The sequence below is a fragment of the Diadema antillarum genome, unplaced genomic scaffold, assembly GCF_040938485.1.
Source record: "Diadema antillarum isolate AM-2024a unplaced genomic scaffold, OU_Dant_1.0 seq00001658_RagTag, whole genome shotgun sequence".
NCBI lineage: Eukaryota > Metazoa > Echinodermata > Echinoidea > Diadematoida > Diadematidae > Diadema > Diadema antillarum.
In genome coordinates this window covers 95299-105966 of record NW_027272358.1, presented here as the reverse complement: position 1 = coordinate 105966, position 10668 = coordinate 95299, and positions in this window count along the sequence as shown.

Genomic DNA, 10668 nt, shown 5'->3' with positions numbered 1-10668 from the left:
TTTATCAAATCTGTACAAGAATCAGATAGAAAGGGTCAAAATCACTACAATTTCAGAAAGAAACAAATTTTTATCTTCCTGTTTTTCATGTATACTGCCAAATTGAGAATCACGAAAATTAAAGAGTAATGATGCTATGAGAATTCTGTAACTGCAACAACCACTTATGAACAACAAAGGGCTCAAATGACTTTTTTTAACACTATATACACAGTACTTTCTGATAACACAAACAACATGCAGCGTAAACCACAGAAATGCGGTTTCTGATGGGACTCGACCGGGGAGTTAACATTCTCTGCAGAAATCAATTTTGCCTCCTCCTCTCCCTCCAACCGCAAACTTTGACAAGCGTCTCTTGTATACACCTTGCGGATCTACAAATAATAAGCACACGGATAGATTCATGCATTCGTAAAAATACCGAGATTTCTATTGGCGCGTATTTGTTGAAAATTCGTGCAGACTGGACGGATTTACCAACTAGAGCTTCCGCCGTTCTTAGGGATAACTATTAGCGCAAATCATGACTGCAAATAAGGTGTCAAACTTCTCTCGCTGATGGGAATAATGACTTTTGATCATAATTACATGTATTGAGATGTGCCATGTTCATTAAGTAGAATATTCGTTACATTGCGAGAGAGCTTACGGGGTGTAATGACAATATAAAGTAAACGCCCTTCATCCAGAAATTGTCTTAATTGAGGCAGTATATTTGTTTTCCCTTTATGCTACATATCTCATTTTTATTCAAAAGCTTTCATACAACAATCCTATACACACAACGGTATACATTGTGTTACATTACTTTAGTGCTTGATGTCACGGTATACAAAGGCGTTTTTTTTTTTTCTTTCGCATTGCTCTCTTGGCCAGAGGAAAAAGGTATACACAATTATATTATACAGGGCACCTGCATGTACCAAATACATTAAAGTTTTATGGTAACGTTGTTAGTTTAAGTTATGATGAGTTGTAAAGCAATATAAAAACCCACCCCTACTACGACAGGTGCTGGAAACAAAAGAAACAAAATAGAACCATAATTATTATCAATATTAGAGTAATTAATATCTTTAAATAAAGCAATTCTTAAGAGGTGCTAAAATTGTCAAAATAAATTAAATCTAATCAAATTGTCTAAACCATAATGACTATCTTGAGTTTGCCCATTAAAGATAAAAGTCGCGACTTTTGATTATATAATAGTGCAGAGAGAAGGATAGCTGAGGTCTGTACCGGGCCAACTCTGAACTCGGCACAATCCCGTGCCAACTTGGCACAGCCCGACAATAGAAACTCATTCTCCGGTGCGACATCCTCATCGAAAACTTCGAGCGCAGTCTCGAATACCGGCAAATATGATAACAAGCTCAAAATTTCTACTATATTTGATGAGTCTTCCTCTATACTAAAATAGAACAATCCATCTGCATTGTGTCTGTGCATCTTTGTTGTTCAGGATTAAAACATTGTGATGTCAGGGAATTTCATTCAGTTATATGAAACACTTTTCTCATTTGTTTATTTTGTAGTTCATGCCATTTTTAATTCAAGATTTAGCCGACACAATTTGTGACCGTGCATCACAAAACGAACAAAAAGTCGCACGCCTTGATTTTACGTGAGGACTCAAAATACACTGTGTAGGTGAAACGGGTAAACCCAGTCAATTAAAGTTTTTATATTCATATTTCTGAGATCACAATCTTCCTACATTATTCTAAAGTTTGGGATCTTAAAACGAATGTGAAATTGTGTCTTTAGCAATTTTTGTAGAACACCTTTCTTGTAGAGCAGTATAGAGTAAAGTAATTAGGCATGTCATAGAGGCCCCTTTTCATTTCTTAAATATCCTTCACACACTCTTCACTTTCAATTCATACCTTTTGAAAGGACAGGGGCGGATTCAGGAATTCCGTAAAGAGGGGGCGCCTTTACAAAATTAAACGCGCCCCTTTTTTATTTCTTTTGTTTTAACAAAAAATAAAGGGGGCACGCGCCTGATGTGCCCCCCCCCCCCCCCCCCCCGGCCTGGATCCGCCACTGAAGGATGGTGGTAAAGCTTTGAAAGTATGTAATAATAATGGGTAGAATGTGTTAATAGAGCATGCTCAATTTCAGCTTAATCTGATAATAATTGCTATGTTGTTTTACATCTTGTTTTTGTCCCATTCATTGCACAGCAAGGACGACTTGGTAAGATGAAGTGCTTGAATGGACCCAATACTTCGATACTTCTTTTCTCAGTACACATTCTCCTAATCAGGGTGTCGCTTTCTTGCCAGTATTTAGATGAGGTTAGGCGATTCCATTTGAATTGAGTTACACATCATTTTAAAGCGTAAAGTCTGCTCTTTCTGAATCTGTCCTTAACTAAGATTCATGTCAGGCGACGTTTTGTTGGTGTGTGATGCAGAATCACATAAATATGCACCACTCACACACACCAACACACTTACACACCCACATGTATGCACTGTATTTATATAATATAAACTGAATGCGTATCAATCAAATTATATTAACATTACGTAATGTGTACTTTGTATAAAAAGTTTGATAACATACTTTCGTTAAATGAATTTCCTGTGTTTTTCCTGTTGAAAATTCGTGTAGACTGGACGGATTTATCAACTTATAATGCATGCTTCTTCCGCTCTTATAACTATTAACGCAAATGATGACTGCAATTAAGTTATCAGGTTTCTCTCGCTTATGGGAGTATTACTTTTGATCATTTTAAGATGTGCGCTGTTCATTAAGCAGAATATTCATATTGCAAGAGAGATTATTGAGTATAATGACAATGTATAAAAAGTATGATGACACACTTCTGTCAATATTTCGTTAAATAATCTTCCCGTGATTTCGTGGTTTACTGAAATTCTGCTAAATTGATTGGCGGAGGACCATGTATATGGTGTCGCAAGTACTGAAAACAATTAAACACGGATTTGCACGGACACAGAATCTAATAATGTAAGCCTTTAGAAATATCATTGGTTCGCCATTTACCCTGTTACGAAACGCAAACAAAAATATATTTTACAAGTTATTATGTCGGTTGCGAGATATACACAATGGCTTACCACAGCCCTGAACTGCTGAATAATACTTGTGTTACCATGTTAATGCAGGTTGTCAGAGCGTTTGTATAAAGGATATCATGCCATTGATTGGATCATCTGTTGGTTGAATGTACTTTCATGAATAAAGAAAAGAAGAAGAAGAAGGAAGAAGAGGAAAAGAAGAAGAAGAATGAGAGAAGGAAAGAAAGAAAGAGTAATGGAGGAGGTTAAGTGGGTGGGAGTTGCACGACAAATCACGAAACCGATATGAAGATCGTGTCGACGAGTTATGATTTAGAAATTAAAGATTTACATGATGAAACATCTAAAACTTTGCGAGTCTGCCATTCAGAACTCGTCGCTCAGACCTGCCCAGGTATGGTCTAACCCCTCACTCAATCTAAGTGATAGTAAACTGTGTTAAGTTGTTTTCCTCCTACTCACGAAGGATAAGACACGAATTTCATCATAAAAAGAGCTAAAAACAATGTCACATGTGCACTTCGTAATGCATGACACGCACCCATCTAACACAGATCTCGCTCTGGTAAATGGTCGTGAGAAAAGACAAAGGGTTACAGTGGTAATTGATAAAATGCATGAGAGTCATCGAATTGATTTGGAAGATTGGATTACAATACAGGTTTATAATGCAGCCGTGTAATCGCTGTATATGTCGCGTTTGGGTGCATGGGATAGAAAGAGAGTGAGGGCGGGAGAAAAAAAAAGGACTGTAAGCAGTGCTACGTGATTAAATGTTTTGTTGGATAGGTTGATAACTAATGGAGAGAGAGAAAAAACGGAAAAACACCGGCCAGAGCAGCAGCATTAACTATACTATACAACAGAGAAAAATGGTTATATTCAATGCTATATATATATTCACACACACTCGCATGCTATATACAGTACACAAATGATAAAAACCTAAAATGTCATTAAAACGCTTTATCCTGAAGAGGAAAGCGCATGTTTAAAGCGTTTTAATGCCATTTTAGGTTTTAATCACACACACACACACACACACACACACACACAAAACATATATATATATATATATATATATATGCATGATATTATATACATTAACATATCCAGTAATTATATATATGATATACATCAGGGCTCGACATTACCGTTGGCCCGAGGCCACTGAAAAGTGGTGTCGGACCACCAAATGTATCTTTTGTTGGCCCGATTAATGCGCAACTAAGATTCAAACTAGATTTTTAGTTTGGGATACTACATATCTTTCTTTTTTTTTTTTGGGGGGGGGGGGGGGGGGTCACCATAATTTCAAAATTTCCCGAACGGACCACCAGACAAACAAGTTTGTGTAAGCCTGTAATTGCAAAATTTAACAGAATGGGAAGTTATTGAATAAAAGGTTAATTTCCTAACTATTGATTATGAACGCAGTAGCACAGTAGATAGCCGTACCAATGGAATTTTTTATCTATTATCTTTCTATTTCTCAACCTTTTTCATGATTTATTTCCTTTTTTTAAAGAAAGTGTCATTGGATGACTGAGCTTAGAAATCTTGAAAATTTCTAATTATTTTTCAGGGCTCAATACTTCCGTAACACAATGACACATTTTCGACATTAATCAAACAGGTTTATTTTTTAATGGAATCAGACATATTATTATGATACTGTTTGATTTAGTAGACATTTACGTCACCTTCTTGAAATGCATCTGCTTCTTATCTATGTATTGTTGAGGTGTACGACTTCCAATTGCGGCCAGTGTTGATGGGGTGCGTATACGTGTGTTGTCTACTTTTTTTTTTCTCAGTGCAGCAAACAGTTAAACAAGTAAAAGCTCTAATCAAGGTCTGAACTCTTCTGTGAATGTGTTATGTGGAACTTTGTGGTTTATTCGGTGTCCTTCCCCTTCGTCTTTTTTTTTAATCTCCCTTTCTCTCTCCCAATCTCTCTCATTTTGTCACGGTGGTGGTCGTTCATCTCACGATGCCGTCTGTGACGTGCGTGTCCAGTCGTCTCGTTTCCCATCACTCCTTGATTGCGATGGTCTCACCCACGTACATACTAAACAAATTGAATGAAGGCAGCAAACACATCCCAGCAATGGCCGTCCGATGCAGCCTATACAGACTCTACCGAGGTTGCTTCCTCCCATACCAATATAATAGGCCTACCATGTTTGCCATGATAAGAGAACCCGCAGACCTATAACGCTGGACGTTTATTTCAGCTCTCCTAGATATCTATCATAGCTTAGATTACTGAATTCATTCCTATTAGAATGCTGTTTTTTCTTTCTGAAAGTCTTTTTTAAAATGAAACTATTTGAATTAAAGTATTGTCTCGTGTTCATTGTGTCACTGCCGGCAACCATGCAGGGATAGCTTGGTGGCAGTGTCCCTGCCCGGAAAGCAGTAGATGACAGGTTCGAGTCCCACTGGTTCCTTTTTTTTCGACATGTTTGCTAATTTACAGATCAGCATTTGCGATCTTAACAAATGAAAATTTATAGAGGGAGACATATTGAAGAAACACACACCTGTACTTTTTTTTCGCCCAAATGCAAATGTATAAAGCCTTGAGGTTCTAGTGTCATTTCAACTTGGAGTCTGGTAGGTATATGGACGCCACACTAAGAAGTGGACATTCTACCAAGAAAGTGGATTTATCGCATGTTTGTTTTTTCTAGTTCTGTCGGCTATGACCGTCTTCTAATTTATCAGATGTAACATTAATTGCACGGTTTGATGCAAAACTGGCCGAATTTTGCTAGGTCGTACATAAGGATACCACGAATGTTATATGTGTAGACTTATAGCTATATATGATTTAGGATATACGCAAGCAGGTGAACCATTCAACAAGCAATGGTTTTAGTTCAGGATAAATTTAGACCCTACACCACGGTTACAGCTAACTAACCATGACTATAACTGGGCTATGATACAAGGGACCTTTTTGGAACAATGTAACCTGTCAATGAACTTGTTGTGCACTTATTATGACGCTCAGTGCGTTATTTTCTATTTCTCCCAGTTGTACGTGTTTGACACAAACCCGTCTTTGGCGAGGCTTGAAGGACGCATTGACTTATGATATACAATGTTATCAGTTATTATCATCAGTAACAAAGGGAGACAAGAGATACTACTTTAATAATGAGGGGGAAAAATATCAGCCGAAACGCGGATGACCTGAAAAGCGCACGTGCCGCGGAAAATCCATTTATGATAGTAACCGCAAATAGAGAGTGAAATGTATTGTACTCGAACGTGCAAACGTGTCCAGTAACGTTTGGGTAATTATGTATTGTTTGGTTCTCACAAAGATTAGATTTCGTTGTCAACAGGCTTTGTGGAGCACCCTACCCTTCTCGCTCATCCCTCGTCATGCTAACCGACTCCAATGACATCATCATATAGATATTTAGGAGAAAATGTCTTTTGTACAGATTATTATAGTTTCCTGCTTGGGCGTAACATATAGATTATCTGCAATCGCTACATCGTGAGAAATCATAAAACAATATTGCTATTCCATCTTCATCAAACAGATCAAAGCCAATCTAGTAGCTGTGTGAATGACACAGTTAACATTCACATTGTTTCAAGTAAGTTCGATCAGAACTTCATTCCCTTTGATCGAGAAGTCAAGTGCTCCCTGCTTTTAGGTTTTGCAAATTGGAACTGTCTTTTTCTGTACAGTATGATAATTACAGTTCGTTTCATGCATCTTTTCTGCAACAAATAATCTATGAAGATGAACATCATTGAGGAATGGACTTGACATCATCATTGTAATCATCATCTAATACAGATTTAGCCTCATTCTCCCAATTCATTGCCTCCGGATGTTGTTGGGTGTTTTTATCGGGTGCACGTCACGAGACCGACACCCACGAGTCATACAGCCCACGAGTCACACAGCTCACAAGTCAAATAGCACATGAGTTATACAGCTCACGAGTCACACAGCCCATTAGTTCGACACTAAGCTAACAAGGCCCACGAGACCTACACATTAAGCCCAGTGTTGTATCTATCGAACTCGTGGGCTGTTTTTACCTAGTGTCGAACTCATGGGCTTTATTTGCCTATAGTGTCGAACTCATGGGCTGTATGACTCGTGAGCTGTATAACTCATGGACCTGCTTTCAACACGTTGAACTTGTGGACTGTATGACTCGTGGGTGTCGGTCTATAACGGCCAGTTTTTATCATAGTGTGCCGTTATTTTAGATGAAGTGTCAAAAACTGTCGAAATTCTGATCTCAGCCTCAATCACTCATACAAAAAAGACAAAATGGCAATTTATACTACTCTCCAAACTTTTATATTGACGTTTACATGAAATATTATACAACTTGTACCATTAAAACTATTTTTGTTTTCAATAATGCGGCAACTATTACACCCCATACTACCTTTTGCAATGCCATCATTGCTAAATCGCTGCTATCCTGGAACAATACAATTTCATTAATTTACAAAGAACAAAATGAAATGAAGTAAAGACTTCTGTGAAGACAAATGGGAAACTCATGAGCATACATGGCAACATCATCTCATCCTGTGAGGGTGTTCCAGGTGACTGCCAACACTATCATCACTCTCAGAAATCTATTTCGTTTACCTTCTATCCGATTTTTTGCTTAGTATCATTTTTCTACCTTTCTTTTCTTTTGATTCTCTACTCTTTGAGAGTCAACTTATGCATGGAGGGTATGTGACTAAAATTCAAACGAACAAACAAATCAACGCACTTTCATTGGATGTACTTTACAAAAAGAAGAAGAAGAATGAAATACATTTGATGTATAATTTTGCTTTTTATGAAATGGTTTGGCGCTTGTTTTATCTTTTATTTTGTTCCCCATTCGTTATTATCTCCATTGTTAACTTTACAAAGACAGAGAAAGTTTAGGGAAATTGTGCTGTAAGAACTCAGCGCCTTTTATAATATGCTAATAACAAAATACTGACATTTGTTATAATGAATTGGGTATCAGTTATAAAAGCTAGATATCCTGCAACCAAGGTGTTCCGATGCCTCGGAAAGCAACATCAAAGGCTGTGACCCAAGATATTTAATCACACTGGACAATATTCAGTGAACAATACCAATGAGACTACAGGAAAGCTTCGCAGGCAATATAACAAGTAATCTAAATTAATTTCATGTCATTTATTTTTCTATTTCATAATACAAATCAATACAAAATAACAGTAAAATATACGAATTGTACAAAAACATGAAATGGCATGAAGCAAAAATAAATACATATATTAAATAGATATCAAACAATTATAGTAAAGTAATAGTGCATAACTCTGCGCCTCCACAAGTAAGGTTTCCTAGACAGTAACGCTCCAGAGAAGCTTGCCTAAGCGTGCTCTCGTTCAACAACGATGGAGGATCAACTTTCCAATGATAGGAAACATGAAAAAAAAAAATAGGATGCTATCTTCTTAAGTGTAGTGTTTAAAATAAGAGAGAAATAAAACAACGAAAGTAACGACTATTAGTCACCTTTGATTTTCTTCATAACATTTCTTCAACGCACGATTTACCTCCAGGGAGATAACAGGTTCTTACAGTCCCCAGTATACTCGGGCAAGCGTCTATGGGAAATGCGTGTTGTAGCAAAATTAAACCGTCCTCAACGGGTTAAGTTAAACCCTATTATAACGTTAGTGTCAAGGTATTTCCTTTCGCTTATTCGTGATTTTCACAACCTGGGAAACTTAATACTTGTTTCAGTGTATGGAATGAGAGAGACCTTTGTTTTTCTCAACTCACTGTTCATTATATCAATTTGATGACTGCAGTTCAAGTAATTGATAGGAGATAGTATTCATGAAACCAAACTTTGATATTGTTCTAGACTAGATTGGGTATTGTCTAGAAGAAATCAGGAGTTTTTGGTAAAGGAGGTTGCCACTGTATGACGAATTTATCATTCTTGAAAATGCCTTGAAATAGGACCTATCCATGTAACTTGAAATTTGTTGACTGATGTTAGAACACTGCATAAGGGGGAAGTTTTACTATATAACATTGTTGCATTTTTGTGCAAAATTTTGATAAATTGGTAAACTGTTTTCATGTCTTCGTGATGTAATGAAACTCAGATATATTCTGTCGAGGCATCTGCGCCAGTGACGTTGTTAGTGACGTCAATGATATTCGTGACACGAAATGATTAATATCATAACTGCAATAGCTGGGAAATACCATATTACATGAAATGTACAATCATCCTCTTTTCGTTTTTGTCACATGGTCTACGTTTTATCAGACGATATCATGTTCAAACAGGTTTAGAATCAATAATGAAATACTTTTCTTAGACTGGAAAGCCAGGTCAACATTCTGATTGAAAATTCCGTTCCTATTCTAGGATTGCTCGTATCAGGTGTACTACGGTTTTAATTCGGACTCTCTCGCCAAGGCAGCGAGGTGGAAGTAGAGAGCTGTGGTACAATAATTTAGAAGCATAATACCCTGCTAAGTATTCAATGTCGGCTCACTTGACCAGTCATTTTAATGTTCAGGATGCCTACAATTACATCAGTTCTGATAAGATGGAATGCCTCATGTATGCGCTCACTTTGCATAGCTGGAAGCTGGAAATGCAACAGTGAATCGACAATGTCTTCGAACATCCGCGGCGACGGATAGACGCTATAGGATATTGCAGAAACCCGGCGAAGTTTTACCGAGGCCCCTTCACTAGTCTTCGCTAGACCCTGGGTGAGCCAATCAGTCGGAAATGTGGCGTAAACAAGCTGATATTAGTTATTTTTCATGCACTAGATTTGCTCTAAGGAGATGGGGCGACTACAGGATTCAGAAAAAGTTTGACATTTTTGAGCGCCATGCATTGTAAGAAACACCAAGACGTTTATCCCTATGCGTTTATAGGAGGTGTGGCCTCACACAACTTTCAAGGACAGTTTGAAATGAAATGACGAATCTAAAGCATTTCGGGTAAACACTTTTAAGCGTTTTGGAAACAAGGAAAAACTGATTTCGAAGGCAAACTGATTGCCTTATTACAATCAGTTTCTTTTTAAAGTATGAATTGCTCACGACTGTTTGCTGTTTATTTTTTTTTCTTTGTTCTGCAACCAAGGGACTATCAGACAGATAAAACGCCGATACCGTGCGGATAAACAATAACAATCAACTTTTCTTTAAGATTCATGTCAAATATATTTGCAAAAGGACATTGACACAGTGTCGTTTAATCGACAGATGCTTATCTTTCAATACATTCGAGTAGAAACGCATGGTCCTATCCCTGCGATTTCAGGATAGTATTCAGAGGTTAAAAAATCTAGGCCAATGTAAATTAAACCGACTTAAAAAAGGACAAAGTAAAAAAAAAAAACATGATCGTGTTGAAACAATATATAAGAGTAATGCCAAAAATTGTTATGGAGGCAGGTATATATAAGGCTTCTTAGTTACTCGATATAAGATATTTATCCTATGTAATATATTGATTTTACTATTTATTTGTCATATCTAAGATGTGTCGCATTTTTACCTCCACTGCTTTCTCTTTTCTTTCTTCTTTTTTTTTTTTTGGGGGGGGGGGGA